Raw genomic sequence first — 27091 nt, forward strand, 5'->3', positions numbered from 1 at the left:
GAGAAATATCAATAATCTCAGATATGCAGATGATACCACCCTAACGGCAGAAAATGAAGAAGAACTAAAGAGCCTCTTGATGAAACTGAAAGAGGAGAGTGAAAAAGTTGGTTTAAAGCTCAATATTCAGAAAATGAAGATCATGGCATCTGGTCCCATCACTTATGTCAAATAGATGGGGAACCAGTGGAGATGGTGGCTGACATTATTTTTTTTGGCTCCAAAATCACTGCAGATGGTGACTGCAGTCATGAAATTAAAAGACGCTTGCTCCTTGGAAGGAAAGTTATGACAAACCTAGACAGCATATTAAGTTGAAGCTTTTGAACTGTGGTATTGGAGAAGACTCTTGAGAGTCCCTTGGACTGCAAGGAGATCCAACCAGTCCATCCTAAAGGAGATCAGTCCTGGGTGTTCATTGGAAGGACTGATGTTGAATCTGAAACTCCAATACTTCAGCCACCTGATGCGAAGAGCTGACTTATCTGAAAAGACCCTGATGCTAGGGAAGATTGAGGGCAGGAGGAAAAGTGGACGACAGAGGATGAGACGGTTGGATGGCATCGCTGACTCAACAGACATGAGTTTGGGTAAACTCCAGGAGTTGGTGATGGACAGGGAGGCCTGGTGTGCTGCAGTCCATGCGGTCACAAAGAGTTGGACACGACTAAGTGACTGAACTGAACTGATGAAGAAGACAGTGTCACTGTTAAGAACAAGATAGCTAAACAAAGGCTGTAAGATATGGCTAGATATTTGGTTGTTATTAATTGATATATATATATTTATATAGTCTCTATACCATATAACTCAACTGAATTTTTATATAAAATGTCAACCAAGACAAAAGGACATTAGAAAACCATTAGGATCCTCCCTATACCTAACAAATCTTGTAGGGAGTTCTGATATTTACCTCTGTTTTTTTTTTTTTTATATGCTTATCAAATTTAGACAATTTCTTCCTAGTAGCTAGGTCGTAGAGAATCCGCCTACAACGCAGAACACCCCTGTTTGATTCCTGGGTCAGGAAGATACGCTGGAGAAGGGTTTAGGCTACCCACTCCAGTATTCTTGGGCTTTCCTGGTGGCTCAGATAGCAAAAAGTCTGCCAGCAATGTGAGAGACTGGGGCTTAATTTTTGAGTTGGGAAGATTCCCTGGAGGAGGGCATAGCAACCCACTCCAGTATTTGTGCCTGAAGAATCCCCATGGACAGGGGAGCCTGGCAGGCTACAGTCCACACGGTTGCAAAGAGTCGGACATGACTGTAACTTCAAGGTACTCTTTCTGGATGTTTTTAGTATAGTCTTCTGTATCCTCAGTTTACTGAAATCATAATCAGTACCTATGATCTGTGTCTTTATGAAACTGCTTCAACTTTGCTTCCAATCTTTGCACTAATTTTTTTGGGGGGTATCAGTTTTTATTTCCAAAAGTTATTTCTTATTTATTGAAAGAGTTTCAAAAGAGTGTTCTCTTCTTTTAAAGATGCAACATTTCATTTCTAACAGATTAATACCCCTTCCCCTCTGGCCCACCCTGTTTTTCTCCCTCTGCTCTCTACCTTGTCTCTTTTATTTGTTCACCCTCTCATCTTAGAGGCTCTCCTCAACTGTTAGGTTATCCTTGGCTGTCTACTTCTATTCATCGCATTAAGAAGCTATATGGAAGTTCACTGTTTGGCTCCATGTCCCTTCCTTTTCATGCATCTGATATACCTGGATCCAGAATATTAGCCTCCATTTTCTTAGAGAAAAAATAATGCCCAGTTTCCTAGAAAGGCAAATAGTTTATGGAGGATTCAACCACTTCATTTAAGACATTCTACAGCTATTATCTACTTTGAATCTCCAGCCTCATCCTTGTATTTTCACTTTTTACTACCAAGCGTTGAGTATTTTCGGAGGTTTTGTAAACCTGCTAGCTAGTCTCCGCAGACAACTCAGAGTGTACCTCCTTCTACTTGCCTAAATCATTTAACACTCTTCTACTAATTTTTTCTTATCTTCTAAAATTTTTTTGTCATTTTTGTTCCTGTGACGTTATACTTCTTTTTATTCTTTTATTGTAATGTCAGTGTTATTTGAAAAGAAAGGCAATAATGTATTAAGTCAAACGCCCATGTTTAACCAAAATCCCCATGCAGCAGTTTTAGATATCTTAAATAAAGTCATAAGTATATTTAACAAAATTTCTGGATACCATGAAACTCATTAGGGTAAATAATAACCTTGGATAACAGAAAGAGGGTTCAACATGATTTCAAAAGGAAAGTAAACGGTAAATTTTAAAAAGTCTTAGATTGAGCAACTACTAGTTATATAAATATGAAACTAGAAAGCTAGCTTCACACACACACACAACAGGGAATTTTAATTTATCATGATTTATTTATGTGACTTACTGTAACAAATTTTAAAAGGAAAGAAGCTATAATCTTAGGATACATTAATGAAAGCAGAGGACCAGACCAGGAGACAAAACTACTATATATTCTGAGTGCTTATCAATAATTTTAACATCATATTTAAGAAAGGAAGTCAACTAAATATCATTTAGAAAAGGGATTCTGGGATATTGAGAGAGCCTAAAACTAAGTTTTGTGGAAAATGGCAAAGATTAGAGGAATATTCAAAATGCTGAATGGAAGAACATTATAGCTGCTATCGAATACCTGAAGAATTGTCCTTTAAGATCAAATAGCTCTATATTGTTCAAGATAACCAACCTAGGAGAAATGGAGATAGTGTGGTTAAGACAGATTTGGCTTAATGAATGTGTAAAGCTGTGATACTCTCCCCATTACTGTTCAGCCAGCCTTTACAATATCAAGGATGTCATACAGCAGATTCTTTCATTGAGAAGGAGTTTAACTAGATGACATTAAGGTTGGTACTAAAGGCAGATAACCACGATAGTGGGATCACTCACCTAGAGCCAGACATCCTGGAATTCGAAGTCAAGTGGGGCTTAGGAAGCATCACCATGAACAAACCTAGTGGAGGTGATGGATTTTCAGTTGAGCTATTTCAAATCCTATAAGATAATGCTGTTAAAATGCTGTATAGATTATCTACATCTGGATGTGAACAAATGCTAAATTCAGTCTGAGAAGCCTCACTGAGTCTCAAACACGTTATAGGTAAGTTTTAGGGCAAACAGTTCCATCCTTATTTGCAAAGTGAGCTCGTTCCTCTGGGTGGACAGGTCACTGGATCATTCAGATTGGAGGGACTCAGCAGGTTGGGAGAGGGAGGGAAGGGTGGAGTGTGGGGAGGTGATTCCTGCTCTGGAATACTTTGGGCAGAGGCTTAGGATCCGAGGCCTCCCTATCACACTTGGGGGGGAGGTCAGTGAAAAGTGAGTGTTAGTCCCTAAGTCACACCAAGATTGCTGAGAGAAATACCAATAACCTCAGATATGCAGATAACACCACACTTATAGCAGAAAGCAAAGAAGAACTAAAGAGCCTCTTGATGAAAGTTAAAGAGGAGGGTGAAAAAGTTGGCTTAAAACTCAACATTCAGAAAACTAAGATCATGGCATCTGGTCCCATCACTTCATGGGAAATAGATGGGGAAACAGTGGAAACAGTGTCAGACTTTATTTTTGGGGGGCTCCAAAATCACTGCAGATGGTGATTGCAGCCATGATATTAAAAGACACTTATGCCTTGGAAGGATGGAAGGAAAGTTATGACCAACCTAGACAGCATATTGAAAAGCAGAGACATTATTTTGTCAACAAAGGTCCGTCTAGTCAAGGCTATGGTTTTTCCAGTGGTGGTGTATGGCTTTGAGAGTTGGACCATAAAGAAAGCTGAGGGCCAAAGAATTGATGCTTTTGAACCATGGTGTTGGAGAAGACTCTTGAGAGTCCCTTGGACTGAAAGAAGATCAAACCAGTCCATCCTAAAGGAAATCAGTCCTGAATATTCATTGGAAGGACTGATGATGAAGTTGAAGCTCCAATACTCTGGCCACCTGATGCAAAGAACTGACTCATTGGAAAAGACCTTGATGCTGAGAAAGACTGAAGGCAGGAGGAGAAGGGGGCGACAGAGGATGAGATAGTTGGATGGCATCACTGACTCGATGGACATGAGTTTGAGTAAGCTCTGGGAGTTGGTGAAGGACAAGGAAGCCTGGCGTGCTGCAGTCCATGGGGTTGCAAAGAGTCGGACGCAACTGAATTGACTGAAAGGCAGACAAATAAAGAAACTCAGAGTCAAAAAAGGTCATATAATGATAAAGGGGGTCAATTCATCCATAAATTACAAATGTAAACATTCATGAACCTAACACTGGAGCACCTAAATATTTAACAAATAAAAGGAGAAACAAACAGCAAAACAATAGTAGCAGGAGATTTTTTTTTTTTGCAGGAGATTTTAATACCTCACTGTCAACAACAGATAGATCTTCCATAGAATCCATAAGGACACAAGACTTGAACAACATCCTAGACTAAATGAATCTGGTAAATACACACAGAACAGTCCATCCATTAACAGCAAAATACACATTCTTCTCAAACATACACAGAACATTTGCCAGGACAGAAAGTATGTTAGGCCAGAAAACAAATTTTGACAAAACCAGTTAAGAGAGAAACTATATCAAGTATCTTTCCTGATCATAATGGCATTCAGACGTGTATTTTCCAATACCCAAGCAATATCCCATTTCTCAGCAGACACAGAATGGGTGGCCTACAAATTTAACTCAATTCTGACACGATCTACCAAGAAATAGCATCAGATCCCACAGGTTAAGGGCTTGGTCCTACACGACTGCCCTCACTGCAGACACCAATTACAAGCCCAGGGATGTTACCTATGTTTCTGACCATCTGGCTATAAATTGAAGGTTCCTGCAATTCATTTCTCAGGTTTAAGTAACTTGCTAGAACTGGTTCACAGAACTTAGAGAAACATTAACTCATGTTTATGCCAGTTTATAGAATTCTATAAAAAAATTCAGATGAACAGTTAGATGAAGAGGTACATAAGGTGGATGGGTCCTAAGCGCAGGAGCTTGTGTCCCCATAAGCACTGGGGTGGACCACCCTCCTGACATATGGATCCCACCAACATGGTAGATCTCTGAACATCATTCTTTTGGGTTTTTTAAATGGAGGCTCCATACGTCACAATACACAAATATAACTGACTAAATCAATGGTGGCTGGTGACTGGTTCAATTTTAGTTCCTCTCTCCTCCCGAGAGGATAAAGTTCCAATCCTCTTATCATGGTTGGCTCCCCTAGTAACTGGCCTGCAACATTCGGTTACCTAGGGGCTTTCAAAAATTCACCTTATTAACATAAATTCAGGTGTGATTGAAAAGGGCCTGTTGTAACAGAAAGACACCCATTTCACTTTTATGGCTCTTAACTAAGGACAAAAGGCCACATATATGACAAAAGATGTTTCCCCTGCTCTTATCACTTAGGAAATTACAAAGGTTTAGGGAGTCAAGAATCAAGAATGAACACCAAAACATATAAATGTTATAAATCACAATATCACAGGCATGAAACTAGAGGTCAGTAACAGAAGGAAAATCAGAAAATTCACAAATACATGGAAATTGATCAACTCACTAATCAACAACCAATAGGTCAAAAAAGAAATCAAAAGAGAATCAAACAATATCTTGAGACAGACAAAAATGGAAACACAACAAACCAAAATTTATGGGATGCAGTCTTAAGAGGCGTGTTTATAGCTATAAATGTCAACATTAAAAAAAGAAAAAAAGATTGCCCATCCCAAAAAGAAAACATTTCACCTCAAGGAACTAGAAAAAGAACAGAGTCCAGAGTTAGTAGAAAATAAAGATTAGAGCAGAAACAAACAAAATAGAGAAAGGAAATCAATATAAAAAGTGAACACTTGGTTCATTAAAAAGATAATCAAAATGACAAACCTATAGGTAGACTAATCAGAGGAAAGGAGTGGACTCAAACAAAATTGTAAATTAAAAAAAAAAACAAAATTGAAGAGGAGACTTCACAGCTAATACCATAGAAATAAAAAGGGTCAGTTCAGCTGCTCAGTCATGTCCAACTCTTTGCAACCCCATGGACTGCAGTACGCCAGGCTTCCCTGTCTATCACCAACTCCTGGAGCTTACTCAAACTCATGTCCATCAAGTCAGTGATGCCATCCAACCATCTCATCCTCTGTCATCCCCTTCTCCTCCCACCCTCAATCCTTCCCAGCATCAGGTTTTTTTTTTTTCCAATGAGTCAGTTCCTCACATCAGGTGGCCAGAGTACTGGAGCTTCAACTTCATCATCAGTCCTTCCAATGAATATAAAGGACTGATTTCCTTTAGGAGGGACTGGTTTGATCTCCCTGCAGTCCAAGGGACTCTCAAGAGTCTTTTTCAACACCAGAGTTCAAAAGCATCAATTCTTCGGTGCTCAGCTTTCTTTATGGTCCAACTCTCACAGCCATACACTGGAAAAACCATAGCCTTGACTAGACGGACCTTTGTTGACCAAGTAATGTCTCTGCTTTTTAATGTGCTGTCTAGGTTTGTCATAGCTTTTCTTCCAAGGAGCAAGCGTCTTTTAATTTCATGGCTGCAATCACCATCTACAGTGATTTTGGAGCAGTGGTTTTGGAGTCATGCAACTATGAGCAATTATACTATAACAATTACAGGAAATGGGTAATTCCTAGAAACATGACCACTTACTATTATTAAAAATAACCAAGCAATTAGACTGAGGTGGCTCTAATGTCTTGGTAGCTGACATAGCAACCAAAACCTAAGCCAGTGTATGTGTACTGGAATATAAGAAAATGAAACTTAAGAACAATCCCAAATAAGGCAAATGCTTAAGATACAACTGATCACTTTGCTTCAGAGTGTTATTTATAAAAACCCTGCCCATAGCTCCTGGGCATGGAGCACTTCTAAAATCACTTCTGGACTGGTGCTCGCAATTCAAACCAATGTTTGCTCAAATAAACTCTTCAAAATTTTAATGTGCACCAGTTTGTTTTTCAACACTTCCAAGAATGAATCATAAAGACGTAAAAAATTTAAATAGACAAAAATTACTCCCAAACTCATTTTATGAAGCCAGCATTACCCAAAGGCAGAGAAGGAAACTACAAGAAAACTATAGGCCTATATTCCTGATGAATTTAGATGCAAAAATTCTCAGTAAAATAACAGCAAACCACATTGGACATCATCATACAGCATGATTAAATGGGATTTATCCCTATGATACAAGGATGGTTCAAGGCACACAAATTAATCAATGTGATGCACCACATTAACAAAATGAAAGACCAAAATAATATGACCATCTAAATAGATGCAGAAAAAAATTGACAAAACCCAACATTGTTTCATGAAAAAACTGGATACTAAAGGAATGTTCCTCAACATATTAAAGGCCATATACAACAAGCCTACAGCTGACACCACAATGGTGAAAGGCTAAAAGCTTTCCCCCAGGATCAAAAACAAAAGCAAAGTACTTTAATCACTCCTAGTCAACATAGTACTAGAAGTCCTAAGCAGAGCAATTAGGTATGAAAGAAATAAAAGACATCCACATCAGAAGAAAGAAGTACAAATATCTCTGTTTGTAGATAACATGACCTTATACAGAAAAATTTTAGATATAACATAAAACCATCAAACCTAGTAAGTCCATTAAAGCTGCAGGTTACAAAATCAACATACAAACATCAGTTGTGCTTCTATACACTAAGAACAAACTAGATGAATATTAAACAATCCCACTTAAAATAATATTAAAAAAAATACCTAATAACTCTCCCAGACTTCAGACAATCTTATAAAGCTACAGTGAGCAAAACAGTGTGAAAGTGAAAGTGTTAGTCATTCAGCTCCTCTCCAACTCTTTGTGACCCCATGGATTATAGTACGCTAGGTTCTTCTGTCCATGAAATTCTCCAGGCAAGAACACTGGAGTGGGTAGCCATTCTCTTCTCCATGACCTGGATCAAACCTGGGTCTCCTGAATTGCAGACAGGTTTTTTATTGTCTTAGCCACCAGGGAAGCCCGTCAAAACAGTTTGGTCAGTTCAGTTCAGTCGCTCAGTCGTGTCCGACTCTTTGCGACCCCATGAATCGCAGCACGCCAGGCCTCCCTGTCCATCACCAACTCCCAGAGTTCACTCAGACTCACGTCCATTGAGTCAGTGATGCCATCCAGCCATCTCATCCTCTCTCGTCCCCTTCTCCTCCTGCCCCCAACCCCTCCCAGCATCAGAGTCTTTCCCAATGAGTCAACCCTTCGCATGAGGTGGCCAAAGCACTGGAGTTTCAGCTTTAGCATCATTCCTTCCAAAGAAATCCCTGGCTGATCTCCTTCAGAATGGACTGGTTGGATCTCCTTACAATCCAAGGGACTCTCAAGAGTCTTCTCCAACACCACAGTTCAAAAGCATCAATTCTTCAGTGCTCAGCTTTCTTCACAGTCCAACTCTCACATCCATACACGACCACAGGAAAAACCATAGCCTTGACTAGATGGACCTTTGTTGGCAAAGTAATGTCTCTGCTTTTCAATATGCTATCTAGTGTGGTACTGGTACAAAAACAAACATACGGATCAATGGAACAGAATAGAGAGCCCATAAATAAATGCACACACCTATGGTCAACAATCTTTAACAAAAGAGGTAAGAATATAAAATGGGAAAAAGCCCCTATAGTAAGTGGTGCTGGGTAAGCTGGACAGGTGCATCTAAATTAATGAAGTTAGAACACACCCTCACACTATGCATTTAAAAAAGACTCGAAATGGCTTAAAGACATAAAAGTAAGACATGAAAACATAAAACTTCTAGAAGGAAAAATAGGCAAAACATTATGTGAGTCTCCCAAGGCAATAGAAATAAAAACAAAAACAAATGGGACCTAATCAAACTTATAAGCTTTTGCACAGCAAAGGAAACCATTTATATATATATATACACACACACACACACACACACATATATAAAAGACAACCTATGGAATGGGAGAAAATATTTGCAAATGATGCAATAAACAGAGGCTTAATCTCCAGAATAAACAAACAGCTCATAAAACTCAACAGTGCAAAAAAAAAAAAAAAAAATCCAATTGAAAAATGGGCAGAATACCTTAATGTACATTTCTCCAAAAAAGACATAAAGATGACCAGTACACACATGCAAAGATGCTCAACATCACTAATAACTTTAGAAAAATGCAAATCAAAAATATAATGAGGGGACTTCCTTGGTGGTCCAGTGGCTAAGACTCCGTACTCACCAGAGTTTAGTCAATGCTGGGGGCTCGGGTTCAATACCTGGTCAGGGAACTGGATCCCACATGCCAAAATTAAAGATCTCACATGCTGCAATGAAGATTGAAAATCCAACATGCTGCAACTAAAACCCAGTGCAGCCAAATAAATAATTTTTTTAGAAAAATACAATGAGGTATAGCCTCATAGGAGTTAGAATGATCATCATTAAAAAAGTCAACAAATGCTGGAGAGGGTGTGAGGAAAAAGGAACCTTCCCACACTGATAATAGGAATGTAAGTTGGTGCGGCCACTATGGAAAAAAGTATGGAGGTTCCTGAGAAAACTATAATTTAATTATCATATGACCCAGCAATCCCACTCCTGTGCATATAATCAAATAAAACTATAATTCAAAAAGATAAACACACCCCTTTGTTCATAGCACTACTATTCAGAATAGCTCAAGCATGGAAACAACTGAAATGTCCATCAACAGTTGAAAAGAGAAAGAAGATGTGGTACAATACAATGGGATACTACTCACCCATAAAAAAACCACAAATAATGCTATTTGCAGAAACATGGATGCAACTAGAGGTTATCATACTAAGTGAAGTAAACCAGAAAGAGAAAGACAAATACCACATAGATATTACTCATATGTGGAATCTAAAATATAGCACAAATGAACCTATCTGTAAAACACAGAGATCAGAACTTGTGGTTGCCAAGTGGACTGGAAATTTGGAGTTGATAAATGCAAACTATTACATTTAGAAAGGATAAATAACAGGTCCTACTCTGTAGCACAGGGAACTGTATTCAATCTCTTAGGATAAATCATAACAGAAAAAAATATTAAAAAAAGAATGTATATATTTTTAAAACTGAGTCACTTCGCTCTATAGCAGAGAATGGCACAACATTATAAATCAATTATACTTCCATTTAAAAATTTTACACATACAAAGCAATAAATTTAACCACAGAGGTGAAAGATCTATACATAAAAACTGTAAGACACTGATTAGAAAAATTAAGGACATTAATAAATAGAAACATTTCCATGTTTATGGACTGGAACAATTACTACTGAAATGCCCATAACCACCCAAAGTGATCTACCTAGGCAATGCAATCCCTATCAAAATTCCAGTGACATTTTTCACAGAAATAGAAAATAAAGCTTAAAATTTAATATGGAACCACAAAAGACCTTTAATAGCGAAAGCAATTGTAAGGGAGCATAACAAAGCTGGATGGATCATACTTCCTGATCTGAAACTACATTAAGGAGCATTAGTACTCAAAACATTAGGTATTGGCATAAAAACAGACAAATAGACCAATGGAACAGAACTGAGAGCCCAGAAATAAACCCATAAATATATGATCAACAGATATTTGAAGAGAGTCAAGAATACTCAACGGGGAAAAGAGAGTCTCTTCAACAGATGGTACTGGGAAAAGTGGATATTTACATGTTAAAGAATAAAATTAGACCTCTATATTATATGACTCACAAAAATTAACTCAAAGTGAATTAAAGGCTTATATAAGGCCTAAAACTCCTAGAAGAAAATATAGTGAAAACACTCCTTAATACTGGTCTTGGCAATGACACCAAAAGTACAAGAAAAGAAGGCAAAAAACAAGCAGAACTAAATCAAACTAAAAAACATCTGCATAGCAAAAGAAACAATCAACAAAGTGAAAAGGCAACCTATAAAATGGGAGAAAAATGTTCACAAACTATGTCTGATAAGGGATTATTACACAAAATATACAAAGAATTCATATAACAATAGCCAAAAAAAAAAAAAAAAAAACGGGTGATGGATCTGAACAGAGATTTTTTTCCCAAAGAAAAGGTGTTCAACATCATCAGGGAAACATAAAACTACAATGAGATATTATCTCAACATTTGTTAGAATTGCTATAGACAAAGAACTGAGAGGGACTTCCCTGGGGGTTCACTGGTTAAGACTCTGCTCTTCAAATGCAAGGGGCACAGGTTCAATCCCTGGTCAGGGAACTAAGATCTCACATGCCATTTGGCACGGTTAAAAAAAGACCTGAGCTAAAAAGTACTGGTGAAAAGGTGGACACTTGTGAAGTGTTAGTAGGAATGTAAACAGGTACAGCCACCACGGAAAACAACATGGAGGTTCCTCATAAAATTTTAAACATAACTGCCATATAATCCAGTCACCCCACTCTAGGTGTATAATCCAAAGGAAATGAAATTACTATTTCAAACACATATCTGCAACTCCACATTCATTGCAGCTATTCACAGTAGCCAAGATACAGAAACAACCTAGGTGTCTGTCACTTAGATTAATGGATAAAGAAAACACACACACACACACATATATATAAACATAAACACACACATATACATACCCACAATGGAATATTATTCAGCCACAAAAAAGAAGGAACTTTTTCTTGCCTTTTACAACGTGGATGAACCTTGAAGGCATCATGTAAGGTCAAATCAAAGAAAGACAAACACTGTATTATCTCACTTATATGTGGTGGCTGCCAGGGGTCTATGAAGTAGGAGAAATTGGAGAGGGAGGGCAAAGGGTATAAATACCAGTTACAAAATAAATAAATTCTGCAAATCTAGTCTATAGCGTGATAACTACAGTTAACATTACTATATGTTACTATATTGAACATTACTATACATAAGTACTGTATACTTGAAAGTACTAAGAGATCTTAAATGTTCTCCCACAAAACAAACATCACTGGGATTTTCCTGGCAGCCCAGTGGTTTCCACTTCAGGGGACACAGGTTTGATCCCTGGTCAGGGAACTAAAATCTCGTGCCGTGTGGCAGGGCCAAAATAATAAAATAAAAATACACTCAAAACAATATAATTAACCATGTGAGATGATGGTTGTGTTAACTAACCTTATTGTGGAAACTGTTTTGCAAAATACACATATATCAAATCACCATATTGTATACCTTAAACTCACAGTGTTAAAATATGTCAACTATATCTCAATAAAGCTGGATACCAAAAAAAGGCAGGAGGAGACCAAAGAGGGAACCAACACAAATAAATAAATGCAATTTATATAGACGTATAGAATATACTGGGCTTCCCAGGTGGCACTAGTGGTAAAGAACCAGCTTGCCAATGCAGAAGACCTAAGAGATGCGGGTTCAATCCCTGGGTCAGGAAGATCCCCTGGAGAAGGAAATACTCCAGTACTCTTGCCTGGAGAATTCCATGGAAAGAGGAGCCTGGCAGGCTACAGTCCACAGAGTAGCAAAGAGTCAGACACGACTGAAGCAACTTAGCACGTATGCACATAGACCATAATAAAGTAGGTTTACATTTAGTTATTTTTCTTTTTTTTTAAAATATTATTTTATTTGTTTGGCAGCTCCAGGTCTTAGTTACACACAGGGTCTTTTAGTTGTAGCGTGTGAACTCTTAGTTGTGGCATGTGCAATCTAGTTCCCTGACCAGGGATCAAACCAACGCCCCCTGCATTAGGAGCACAGAGTCTTAGCCACTGGACCACCAGGGAAGTCCCAGTTATTTTCTTAAACATTAAAGAAAAATCAAAATTAAAATCAATGAAGACTGAGGAAAAAGCAGGCCAGTGTCATTGCTAGATGTATGAACAAATTAGCTAGCACACAAGCTTGGTCACTCTGTTCTTTGGCAGTATGCTTGATCTCATCTTCCTAAACCAGTGGTGACTCAAGACTAAAGAAAAACAATTAGGACAATGATATTTTTCATAAATCTACATGGATCCCATTTTTAAATGCTAGAATTACACCCTTCAGATTTGGTATAAATTAATCTGTATTCATTTTAAAATATCAATGATATAAGAAACATTTAAAAAATGTTGGCAACATTTTATTAATTAGCCCCCTCCCTTTTATTCCCTCCATCTTACTAATCCAAGACTTCTGGAAACATCCTAGAATGTATGTTTTATGGACAGTTCTTTGAAGATTTTGGCCATGAATGTCATGCCCACCAACAGCCATAAAAAATAAACAAAAACATGTTTATAGATTAAAAAAAAAAAAACACTGATAGGCACAAGAATGCTGATATACAAGCAGAATTTTAAATTCATCTCTCTCTTCTTTGGGGCGTTCTCCTACTAGAAGGGAGACTCTCATCTCTCACCTGCTGACGGAATTCTGGAACTAGGTGAGGGAAGGAAACTAGGAACTCTCACTGCTCAATGTGCCACCTTAGCTTCATTCTCCTCTGGGTTTAGGTTTCAAGGTCCTGATCTTCTCACCTTGTTTCTTCAAAGAATAATCTCCTGACTTCTGTAAGGTTGATGGCAGTTGTTCAACTGATTAGGATAAAAGGGATGCGTGTGGAGGTGGTGGCACCATGAGCTCAGCAGCAGCTCAGGTCCGTCTCCCATTACAGATTTCCAATGCCCCCTGTTCTCAGCTTCCGTCTGTAATATACAATACTTTTATGTTCTGAGTTTTTCAGGGGTCCTGCAGACAAATCATGATCTGTCTCCTGCCAGTATTCTCCTCTATAGGGTTTGACCTTCCTCTCCTCTGTTAGGTCACTTACTTTTAAATTAATTTCCTTGCTTTCCTTCTTCCTATAGAAGGAGGATTACAGACGTCTCATCCTTTAAAACATGGGAGCTTATTCCTGTCTTCAGATGATTTTCAAAAAAGCCTGAAAGTAATTTTACTTTGCTGTCTTAAAAGGGATGGGTTTTGTAATCTTTTAAGTCAAACAACTTTGAAATAGAGCCAACTACTCTTCAAAGGCTAAATGTTTATGTTTGATAATAACTCCCAAAGGATAACACAATTGAAACCAAAAACTCAAATGCTCTGTTAAATTAGACTACTACCTCTTTTTCAAACAGAGCCTACACTTTCTCATCTCTATGGCTTTATATCTTCTACCTAGAAATTGATTCATTTTTAAAACGTTCTCCAATTTCATATCCTTCAGGAAAGCTTCACTGAGTCTCTCTCCTAGAGGGGAATGCCTTTTTCCCACTTGAGGTTTTCCAGAGGAAGAATTTTCTACAAACTCACTCCTGACTTCTCTGTACTTCTTTACTTGTAGACACAGGGTAAATTATCTGAACCTATGTGACTACTTAATCTCACAAAAATGAAGAGAAAACTTGGTTCATCTCTGTGCTTCTACTTTTTCAAGCTGTGGAGCAAGGATTCACCACTTACTCAGGGCCAGACTCTCCCTTGCATAGAGAAGCCTGAGTCAATATAGCACTGCTTTGAAGCAAGTGGGGGTCTCCCTAAAGGACTTCAGTTAAAAGGCACAATTTAGCTCACATACTGAAAGCTGTATCCTTCAATATGGTCTCTGTTAGTACGAAAAGTGGTATTTTGAACCTACGAGCCACCCTTGTTTTCTCCATTTGTTCAGAACTTCAGCAAAGATAAAGGAAATTACTTGAAATCTCTTCAGAAATTCCAACAAGCTCTAGGTATTTCCTACTTGCCTATTATCCAGCACTCTGTTTATAATTCTATTATAGATCTTAAATTTTGTCTTACTATGTTGATGGTCTTCTAATCTATAAAATTGTAAGCTTTTAGAAAGTGGATTAACCAGTGTCACACATGTAACAAATCATAACATAAATATTTGTTGCACTGACTGAAAGGCTAAATGTTTCTCTAAACTAAAAGTAAAGAGAATTTATGGTTTCTTGCTATTTCAGGTTCTACTCATTCTAAAGTCACAGCAACCACATATCAAGACTGTCAGATTATAATTAACCTTATAACTAAGATGTTATTTTTCCTTGTCAAATTTCCTCTACAATACGTTGGGTCATTATCACCAGTCCTGTTTTTTGCCTGCATTCTCTAGGATTTTTAAAAGCTAGTTATACATCTTATAAATGTAAAATTGAAAATAATTTGGCTTACACTGAGGAGATAAATTCAAATGAAATGGATAGAATTTAAGCTAATATCTCAAGATATCTTTCTATGTGACAAAGACAATAACCACTCAAATTCACTGTATTAATGTATCATCAGTGATAGTAGCTGTTAAAAATTAGTACATAAAAAATGATGGACATGATATGGCCAAACTAGTGGTTGTGGTCACTCTTCTACAGAATAAAGATTAGAATGTGACAAAGTACATTTTTAGTATAATTGAAGTATTTCAAAATTAGGAAGCCAGAATCAGGTCTTTTATAAAACTTCATATCAAAAGTGTACTCAGAGTGACATCAGCAAAAATGATGGAATAAGAAATTTTGAAATCCCACCTTTCTATGTGCTGTGTTTAGATGCTCAGTTATGTCCGACTCTTTCTGACCCCATGAACTGTAGCCAGCCAGGCTCCTCCGTCCATGGGGATTCTCCAGGCAAGAATATTGGAGTGGGTTGCCATGCCCTCCTCCAGGGGATCTTCCCAACCCAGGTCTCCCACATTGCAGGCCAATTCTTTACCATATGAGCCACCAGGGAGCCCCCACCTCTCCACAAAATTAACCAAAACCTGGCAAAATCAAATGTTCTTGAACTTCAGAAACTAACCGAAGGCTTGCAACAATCCAAGGAGTGTATATTCAAGCACAAAGCCTGAATTTCACTAAGAACAGAGAGCTTTGTGGCATTTAAGTTACTCCAAGCCCCAGAACTGTAGTAGCAGTATCCTGAAAAGAAGAGCCTGCATTGCTGGTAAACGAGGAACCAGAATAGATCTCATTTTCAAAGTGTTATAATTATTTGTCTTGATTGTTTGGTTGCTCCCTGTAAGGCCAGCTCAAAAGGCCTGTCTTTATTTTGCTGGACTAAAAGGGCTGTTTTTTGGTATTACCCACTAAGTCATGTCTGACTCTTTATGACCGCACAGACTAAAAGGGGCCTAATGCTAAAAAAATTACTCTACTTTGTTCAAACCATTTACAGGCAAATGTTTTAGTCACTGCTGCCTAAGGAACAGATAACAACTGGAAAAGACAACAGACTAACCAAAGAGCTTAAGGGGAAAGGGCTAGAGAATGAGATACCCATAAGGGTATTCAAAGTTCCAATATATTCCTGGGAATCTAGAAGACCACATGCACATCCAGGGTTGCACACACACTCAGGAAAGACCTGAGAAGACCCTAAGCTGTCACTTCTGGTTGATTTTGAGGCATTGCAGAAACAGGAAGTGAAGGCTAAGGCATAACTGTAAACTGCCTGGATGAGTACGGAAGGCATGCTCTAACATGTACAAAGAGCCCCTCAGCAAAGACTGGTTCCAAGTGTTTAAAACTCTGCTTAATCATGAGCTGACTACTAAGCTAATTGAACAGAGATTTCAGTGGCCACATGCAACAAAGAATACAGAGTTTACAGGATTAGTTTAGAAAAAGACACTAAACAAAACAAACACTACTACTACAATAAGCAGCAGCATCAAAACCAGGAGGGGAAAGAATGTGATTTCCAGAGTTGCCACATTTTACATTCAAAATGTTTAGCTTTCAACAAAAAATTACAAAGCATGCAAAGAAACAATTTGCAAATCATCTATATGATAAAAGTCTAGTATTCAAAATAAAGAACTCTCACAATTCAACAGTAAAAATACAAAAAACCCAATTAAAAACTGTACAAAGAATATGAATAAACTCTTCTTCAAAGAAGATATACAAATGGCCAACAAGGACATGAAAAGATGCTCAACATCATTCATTAGAGAAATATAATACAAAGCTAAACCAGCCCATATGAGATAACACCCCATATACGCTAAGACGTCATAATTTGAGAAAAAGGGGAGGGGGGAATGAAAAGAGTAACAGTAAGAATATGGAGAAAGCTAAACCATAGCACACTGCTGGTGGGAACGTAAAATGGGCAGCTGCTGTGGAAAATAGCTTGGCAGTTCCTCAAAATGTTAAATATAGAATTACAGCATGACCCAGCAATTCCACTCCTAAGCACATGCCCGAAAGAACTGAAAAAAGGTTTCAAACACATACTTACATCTGTTAATAAAGGAATGGAGAAATAAAATGTGGTATTTTCATACAATGCATTCACTATACAGTCATAAAATGGCAAACATGCTAAAACATGGATGAACCTTGGAAACATGCACAGAAGCCAGTCAAAAAAGATCACACACTGTATGATTCCATTCCTATGAGAGTCTGGGCAAGAGAAATCTAAAGAGACTAAAAGCAGATAAATGGGTGCTTAGAACAAGGGAGTGACAGGAGATAGGGAGTAATGTGTAAAAGTTGTAAGGTTCTTTCTGAGGTACAGAAAATTTCCCAGAATGGACTGCAGCAATAGTCAGCAAGTATCTGTGACTGAATTATATACTACAAAAGGAAGAACATTCTTGTCACATAAATTATCTTAATATAAAATATAATTTAAAACTGTGTACTCAACAAGGTCTTCGAAGAAAGGTAAAATAAATTCACAGTCAACTTCTCAGTAAAAACAGAAGTCAAGAGACATGGGAGAAAAATCTTTAAAGTGCTCAGAGAAAATAACTGCAACTTTGTACCTAGTCCACCCTAGATGACCCAGGCAATAAGGAAGGAAAAAAGATGTTTCCATACATAATTAGGTAAGTTCATCATCCACAGGTCCATAGTAAAAGGACTTTTTAAAAGGATCTACTTTCAGAAGAAAAGTGAAACAGGTACTTCTGCTTATAGGAGTAATAAACCAGATTATTTTCATCAACTTTGTAAAGACCACTAAAAATTTGATGAAATACTACTACTACTACTACTAATAGTAGATATTCTTAAAGCATGGAAGAGCAAAAAAAAATAGCATAAAGAACCATCAGTCCTAGGACCTCCCTGGTGGTGCAGTGGTTGAGAATTCACCTGCCAATGCAGGAACACCAGCTCAATCCCTGATCTGGGAAGATCCTACATGCCACAGAGCAACTAAGCCCGTGGGACTACTGAGCCTGTGCTCTGAAGCCTGTGTGCCTCAACTACTGAAGCCTACTCGGGCAGAGCCTGTGCCCCCCGAGAGAAGCCACTGCAATGAGCAGCCCACACACTGCAACTAGAGAGTAGCCCACACAGCAACAAAGATCCAGGATAACCAAAAGTAAGTAAACAAATAAAATTATTTAAAATATAAACATATATATGGAGCAGAAACTACGCTATAAGAAGAAATCAACACATATAGAGATGGCCGGAGAACTTTAATACTCTTCCAATGAAACCAAGAGACAAAACAGACAGAACGTTAATAAAAACCTAGAGAATCTGAATATCAAAGCTTGATCTGAGATATGTGTAATGAACAGAGTCAAATAATAACAGTAACTTAAATTTAATGAATGCATATTGTATACTTGGCAGCCTTATAAACACTTTTCATACATCAATTAACTCTTACAACAACCCTGGATAGATTCTACTGTCTCCATTTTCTTATTAAAAAACTGAGGTGCAGAGATGACATGTATTCCAATGTCTCACCACTGTAAATAGCGATCTCAGTCAAAATGCACTGATAAAATGTTACCTTTGCCATAATTTGACAGTACTGTACGTCATAATTAGGAATCATTAAGACCCTAAGAAAATAATAGATTCTTAATGTTTTATTGGATAAACACTATGATCCCTTTCAAAAGTGTCATCAGCCCTTTTGAAATTACCATCACCCCTTTTGAAGTTTTCCAAGTTTAAATCCACTTTTAAAATTTTCTCAGTCATAAATATGAGGTCCCCTGTGTACTTCGGGTTCATCATTAGGTGTTTCCCTCATCTACCTAAGAGTCTTCTTTTGTTTACTTAAGAGTTCTGAGGCCTTACTGTTCTGTTGATTCATCACAATTTTATATTTTGATATAAACAGAAAAACTATAATTTTAAGAAATGTTAAAAAAGTGGAGTATTCTGGTCTCCAGTGTCTGATGGGTAAGCAGTTCTTCCTTCCTGCAATGGGCCCTTTAAAAGGCAGTCTCATTTAAAAATTTTGTGTATGATATTTTCCCCCTACATCAAACCTAACCAAGCATTTAATAAACAAAATTTTACTTTGTTCCAACACAGAATATTTACAAAAACTGATGATGTACTTGGCCACAAAGAAACTTTCAAAAATCTATTAACATATAAGTCACTAATACACTTACATATAACACAATAAAGTTAGAAATGAATAACAAAATAGCCCCTCGAGATCAATATACCTGAGATTTTAAAATACAGATAGGAAATAGCAGAGCTGAGATTTGAACCCAGTTGATCCGGTTCCACTGTCTTGCTCAAACCCGGAAGTCCTAATTTATCAGGCTCCAAGACTGTGTTACCCAGTGTGGTGAAAGTCAAGTGTTAGTCGCTCAGTCATATCTGATTCTTTGCAACTGTAGCCTGCAAAGCTCCTCTGTGCATGGAATTCTCCAGGCAAGAATACTGAAGTAGGTAGCTATTCCTTCTCCAGGGGATCTTTCTGACCCAGGGACCAAACCCAGATCTCCCGCAAAGAAGACGTTCTTGACTGTCTGAGTCACCAGGGAAGTCCGTGGTACTCAGAAAAGCAAATTCACGGGCCCAGGTAATTTGCCAGTTTTCCAGGTGACTGTTAAGCAAATTGAAGTTTGAAAAACCAAGGCTCTTAATCCTGGGGAAAAGCTTTGCTTTGGACTCATAATTTGAGATAATTCTTTAAGCCACTAAAAGGGTTTTCTACTGTGCAGCTCAAAGCATGCTAACTGGACACAAAAATGAATATACAAAAATCAACAACAATTATAGCTCCCTAATGGCAACAAATTCTATCATTTCTATCTTTAAAATATATCCAGGATTCAATTACTTCTTACATCTCCACCACAACCAACTTCATACAAGGTACCATTACTACTTTTCTCAATTACTCAAAGAACCTTTAATACCAGTTATATACTACTTCTCTACAAAGCAAGAGCGATCCTTTCAAAGCTTGAATATTCTTCTGCTCAAAAATCCCTATGACTTCCCTTGTTAGAATAGAAACTAAAGGACAAAATGGTCAATAAGTCCGTTTCTGCTCTGCCCTGCTCACCCGTCCTCCCAACCCTCACCTCTACTCCTAACTCACAGCTCTCTGACCTCTTCCCTACCAGTTAACCAACCTCTCCATGATCTGGCCACAGTGACGGACCTGTTCACTCCGTTCCTAGAATATATCAAGAACACTCCCATCTTCCTTTCTACATTCCTTTGCCTGTATGAGTTTTCTCCATTGTTCCCTTCAGTTCAGTTCAGTTTAGTCGCTCAGTCGTGTCCGACTCTTTGCGACCCCATGAACTGCAGCACGCCAGGCCTCCCTGTCCATCACCAATTCCCGGAGTTCACTCAGACTCACGTCCATCAAGTCGGTGATGCCATCCAGCGATCGCATCCTCTGTCGTCCCCTTCTCCTCCTGCCCCCAATCCCTTCCAGCATCAGAGTCTTTTCCAATGAGTCAACTCTTTGCATGAGGTGGCCAAAGTACTGGAGTTTCAGCCTTAGCATCATTCCTTCCAAAGAACACCCAGGGCTGATCTCCTTTAGAATGGACTGGTTGGATCTCCTTGCAGTCCAACGGACTCTCAAGAGTCTTCTCCAACACCACAGTTCAAAAGCATCAATTCTTCGGCACTCAGCTTTCTTCACAGTCCAACTCTCACATCCCTTAAGTCTGCTCAAATATTAACCACCAGCAAGCTCTTCCTTAACCATTCTATATAAAATATGAACCATGCCCAGCTCCCTTCCTTCCTCTTTTTCTTATCCCTTTTTTGTCCATAACATTTATCAGCATCAGACACATTATGCATTTACTTTTTTATGTTTCATGTCAATTTCCCTTCACTAAATTTTAAACTCTATTTAGGCAGGATTTTGTGTTCTGTTCACTTTTATAGTCTTAGCATCTCTAACAATATCAAACACATAGAAAGTGCTCAAATATTTGTTGACTGAATTAATGATTAAATAATGTTTAAAAAAACAGAAAAAAAATGAAATGTAACAAAAAAAAAGCCCATTTGTAGTAACATCAAAAACAAGTATGCAAAAATAAAAAGAACAAAAACCATGTAAGATCTTAAAGGAAGAACTCTCTATCATATTCACGAATGAGAAGGAAATTATAATAAAGATATAAATTCCCTCAAATTAATATGTAAAGCCCATTAATTAAAACTGCGGTACTGGCAATAAAAAACAGATGAAAGAACACAGTTCCAAAAAGGCCTTTGAATTCATTTACTTAGTTTTATGATAAAAATGGCATTTCAAAACTAGTGGGGGGGAAGTGAAAGTGAAAGTCAAGTCACTCAGTCATGTCCAACTCTTAGCGACCCCATGGACTGCAGCCCACCAGGCTCCTCCATCCATGGGATTTTCCAGGCAAGAGTACTGGAGTGGGGTGCCATTGCCTTCTCCGAATAACACAGATTAGAAGAACAATTTTATGAGTAAAACATACTGGTTTGTTGAGACCTTCTCCGTTCTGAGTCTTAGGCGGAATGGACTTGAAGAAAGACAGAATCTAGGGTAAAACATAGTTCATTAACATAGCTTAAGAAAAACATTTCCATAAGAAAAATGCATTGGTTGGCTCAAGGTTTGAGAAATGTTAAGTTCAGATGGAACCAGGTGTCATCATGACAACAGAGCATTTTAAAAGAAGCCTCCTTTTAATTTTGTATAGAGAACGGGGAAAAAAAATCTGACACTTGTAATTTGTTTCCTCCTGTGCTGCTTAAGAGAGAGATAAAAATGTGTAACACTTGCAGCCTATTTCCTCCATTTGCAGGCCCCTAGCCTTCCTGCCTCTTACCCTCTCACTTGTTCCTTCTCAGACTAGCCCTGTTGCTTGTGTCTCTAAGATGAACTAAATCATGTTGGGACAACTGGCTATCAAAGTTCAGTTAATACTCTATCTTATAAAACAAACAAAAAACTCTATCTTACAAACAAGCTCCAGGTAGGTTAAAAACTACACTACATGGGATTGCAATGAGTCTGACGTGACTAAGCAACTAACACTTTCACTTTTCATCTTCATGGAAGAATATAAGGAAATCTTGAGATGTCATTCTCTAGTCACTAAGTTGTGTCCGACTCTTGTGACCCCATGGACTATAGCCCACCAGGCTACTCTGTCTGTGGGATTTCCCAGGGAAGAAGAATGGAGTGGGTTGTCATTTCCTTCTCAAAGGGCTCCTCCTGACCAAGTGAACCGGTGACTCCTGCATTGCAGGTGAATTCTTCACCACTGGGCCACCTGGGAAGCCCAATCTTGAGATAAGGGACACTTTTTTAAAATAAACACCAAGAGGAAACTGACAAGACTATTCAATGAAAACCTTTGCAAATACATGGGTACATAAACGGTCAGTATCCAATACAAAGAATATCTAGGAAAAAAAAAAAAAAAAAAGACAATCTAATTTTCAAAATTTAACAGAATAAAATAAGCAAGAAGAAATAAAAATTTCTTTCTTATGGAAAAAATACAAGAGATCAATAAAACATGAAGAGTAAAATATGAAGATACTGAACTTCAGCAGTAATGAGGGAAATACAAAATACAATAAAACACAATTTTCCTTCTATCACTGAAAAACTTGGGAAATATCACATGCTGGTGAAGATGTGGAGAAACAAGGTCACTTACACACTAGTGGCCAAAACATAAATTAAGAAGTCAGTCTGACAATATCTAATAAATATAATAATCATATATTCCCTATATGATTTTTCCCTATAAAACTCTCTTCCTGATACTTCACATAAAGGAACATATAAAAGAACATTCACTGTATCTGCATTTGTAATGCAAAGGACAAAACCTAAAGGTCCATTAATAGCTAGCTAAACAAACTAGAATATCCATATAACGGATGATTATGTTGCTGTGAAAAGAAGTATATCTAACAGACTCAAAGACATATCGTAGTTAAGTTTTCCCAAAGTCACAGTATGAGGCTACTCACATAATCATAAACACAGAAAACTAGACGGTAAAAGCACAGGGAAAAAAAAAGTACAGAAAAAGGCTTTACAAGGACACTCATCAAGTTCAAAACTGGTCCTTCTCTCTCTTTTTGCTTCTCCTCTTTAAATGAATTTTTATTGAAGTATAGTTGATTTATTAATACAACATTGTGTTAGTCACTGCTATACACTGTAAAATGATTCAGTTATACATATACATGCATTCTTTTTTTTTAATTCTTTTCCATTATGGTTTACCTCAGGATACTGAATATAGTTCTCTGTGCTATAAGGAATACTTGGTTGCTTATCTGCTCCTTATCTATAGAGGTGAAGAGGATCAGAATTAGGGGCAGTATAAGAAGGAATTATCATACTCGAAATGTCTTAGCTTTTAAATAAAAATTTATGCATGTATTTATATAAATTAAAACACTATAATTTTTTTAAACTTATTATAATTTTTTAAAAGAGAAAAAGCAAGGTTCTAAACCTTATGTCCAACAATCTTGTTCATTCATAAAATGTGAACATGTCCATACATAATAATAATAGATACATACATTTATAAAATTATTGAACCCATATCTCCTGCACTGGCATATGGGTTCATTACCACTGAGCTACTAGGGCTTCCCTTTATAGTGAACAATTAATTATAACTTAACTTCTCTTCCAAGAACAAATACTAAAGCAAAGGTGGCGCAGTGGTCAAGAATCTGCCTGCTAATGCTGGAGACACAAGAGACAAGGGTTGGGAAGGGTCGATCCTTGCCCAAATTAAACCAAAGGCCTATAAAAACAGAAGTGGGCAGAAGAAAGACCCATCCCTGAAACACATTAAACTAAGAAACCCGAGGCTACTTTAGGACAGCCAAAGCAGATAATGCTCAAGCTGACTTTGTCTAAAATAATGGTACACTTCAGAGACTGCCAGTCATTTAATCAGCCACAGTCCCACTTCAGCCGTAGTAAATAAAAGCTACAAGAAGGTTTACAGAGCTTATTTTTGGTTGTTTTTTTGTTAGTCGCTTAGTGGTGAACAACTCTTTGTGACGCTATGGACTGCAGCCCACCAGGCTCCTCTGTCCATGGGATTTCCCAGGCAAGAATACTGGTGTGGGCTGCCATTTCGTCCTCCAGGGGAATCTTCCTAACCTAGGGATTGAACCTGTGTCTCTTGCATCTCCTGCATTGGCAGATGGGTTCTGCCATAGCGCCACCAGGGAATTTTTGGTTAAATTATACTTAAGATTTAAATTTGATCATTTCCTTTCTAGTACCACTGGCATTAAGCAAAACAACCTACTTATAAAAACTATTTGGCTGGCTATGCACCTTCAACCTGAATGTGTATCCAGGCCTAATTTCACAAGAGAAAAACATTATTTCCAGTTAAGATAATGTGGAGCATATATATTTTCCCCTGGCTCCCAGCCTAATGCTAAACTGAATCCTGTCATTTTCATTTTGTTAATTCATCTCTGAAATAATACTGTTACTAGAAATACTGACAAGTCACTTGACAACAGTCAGGATATGTAAAACCTAGAAAAATAAAGCTGGATCCTAGGTAGGTGTGTAGTACTGTTAAGACTAGAAAGGTAATGTTATGAATTATCACACATTTCATATGAACATGTATTTGATAGATGTTAGAAGGGTCAGAGGGGCTTTCCTGGTAGCTCAGCTGCAATGCAAGAGACACCGGTTCGATTCCTGGATCAGGAAGATCCCCTGGAGAAGGGATAGGCTACCCACTCCAGTATTCTTGGGCTTCCCTGGTGGCTCAGCTGATAAAGAATCCCCTGCAGTGTGGGAGAACTAGGTTCGATCCCTGGGTTGGGAAGCTCCCCTGGAGAAGGGTCAGAAAGATCTTGGCCATAACTCCAGAACACCTTGCACTTTACGGATGGGATTATTTTTAATGCAAATTTCAAATTATTGAAATAAATAATTTAAACACTCTTCTTGTTTCTCAGTATTCTTCCTGATATCAATCTTTTATTCTATTAAGCCTAGTTGATCTTTGACCTAGAAATGTATGTTTATTCATAAAATACTGTATCCTGAATTTTTATTATTTTTCACTCAACAGTGGTGTATTGTTTATTACATAGGTATCTAAAAGGAATTTATGACTTGGTAGGGTTTATACAGAATCTTTGTTCACAGTTGTTTAAGAGTTACTTAAGTTGGCTAGTAAACCAAAGAACAGGTTCAATGTCCACGCTTTCCAGTTCACATGAAATTAACTCTGCTCAATTCTTTTGGCCACAAATTTAGTGTTAATCAATCCTAACCAAACATCTTATAAATACCTGCTATGGATCAAAAGAGTAACTAACAATGGGTAAATTTTTCAAAACAACCCATTTTCAGTTGGCATGCCCTACAGGCACATATAGGAGACTTCAAGTCAACTGGATGGATTAAAGTTCTGGCTTTTAAATACTTAGCTATTTAATGTGGGAAATGACAGCCTTTCAGAGCATCTGCTTTCTTACAATAAAACAGCAGAAAAATATCCTCTACCTACTACATGAGACTTTTTTCTAAGTTCAAATGAAATCATAAATGGGAACATGTTCTTTAATGTGTAAAACACTGTATTAAGCTGTTACTTAAGATACTTCTTAAGTAACACAGGGCTTCCCTGGTGGCTCAGAGGTTAAAGCGTCTGCCTCCAATGCAGGGGACCCGGGTTCGATCCCTGGGTAGGGAAGATCCCCTGGAGAAGGAAATGATAACCCACTCCAGTATTCTTGCCTGGAGAATCCCATGGACGGAGAAGCCTGATAGGCTACAGTCCATGGGGTCACAAAGAATCAGTCGGACACGACTGAGCAACTTCACCTTCACCTTTAAGATAGTTCAAAATATCTGTCCTAGTGAAAGCAAGTTAGCAGGATGCCCTCCATATACAAGGGTCAGCATTTTTCAATCCTTTATAAATTCCTTAAAAATATTTATTATTTGCCTTAAAAACAAATGGAACAGTATGTGTATAACTACTTACTATATAATGAATTCCTGGAATTACTGGTGGAAGTGTTATTTTCCTGTTACTAGTTTTCTATTTTTTAAAATGTATTAAATTTTTAATTGAAGGATAACTGCTTTACAGAATTTTGTTGTTTTCTGTCCAAAGTCAACATGAATCAGCCATAAGTATACATATGTCCCCTCCCTCTTGAACCTCTCTCCCATTTCCCTCCCCATCCCACTCCTCTAGGTTGATACAGAGCCCCGGTCTGAGCTGCCAGAGACAAAGAGCAAACTCCCCATCTATTTTACATATGGTAATGAAAGTTTCCAGGTTACTTTCTCCATACAATCTTACCCTCTCCTCCCCTCTCCCCAAGTCCACTCTTCTTCTAACCTTGATTAATTTCTGCTTAAACTTCTGAGAAACGTCCAGCTTTAGAGAAAAGCACTTACTCTGATTAGCTCTCTCTTTAGTAATCCTACTACTCTGTTTCCCAAGAAATAAAATTGTTTCTTCTAACTCTCCCATATAGCTAACACTGCCGGAACCCACTAAATTATTTTTCTCATGCACTTTTCTTCCTATGTAGATTACAAACTCCCTGAGGAAGAGACGTTGCTTTGGAGCAGCTGTGCATTTCTAACACCTATCAGTATTTAACACATACTCAGTTCAGTTCAGTTCAGTCGCTCAGTCGTGTCCGACTCTTTACGACCCCATGGACTGCAGCACGCCAGGCCTCCCTGTCCATCACCAACTCCCGGAGTTCACCCAGACTCACGTCCATCAAGTCGGTGATGCCATCCAGCGATCGCATCCTCTGTCGTCCCCTTCTCCTCCTGCCCCCAACCCCTCC

At 38.0% G+C, this 27091-nt stretch overlaps 1 protein-coding gene and 1 non-coding gene across 4 annotated transcripts in view; one reads left to right on the forward strand and one right to left on the reverse strand.

Moving 5' to 3' along the window:
• The window catches only part of FBXL20 (F-box and leucine rich repeat protein 20), a 105372-nt gene that overhangs the window by 63233 nt on the left and 15048 nt on the right, over nt 1–27091 (reverse strand). The gene's annotated exons all lie outside the window — the stretch shown is intronic.
• On the forward strand, nt 25900–25971 carry TRNAW-CCA (transfer RNA tryptophan (anticodon CCA)). Its single transcript has one exon. It is a non-coding gene; the product is annotated as a tRNA-Trp (tRNA).

Source organism: Bos indicus, chromosome 19 (assembly GCF_029378745.1).
Source record: "Bos indicus isolate NIAB-ARS_2022 breed Sahiwal x Tharparkar chromosome 19, NIAB-ARS_B.indTharparkar_mat_pri_1.0, whole genome shotgun sequence".
Classification (NCBI taxonomy): Eukaryota; Metazoa; Chordata; class Mammalia; order Artiodactyla; family Bovidae; genus Bos; species Bos indicus.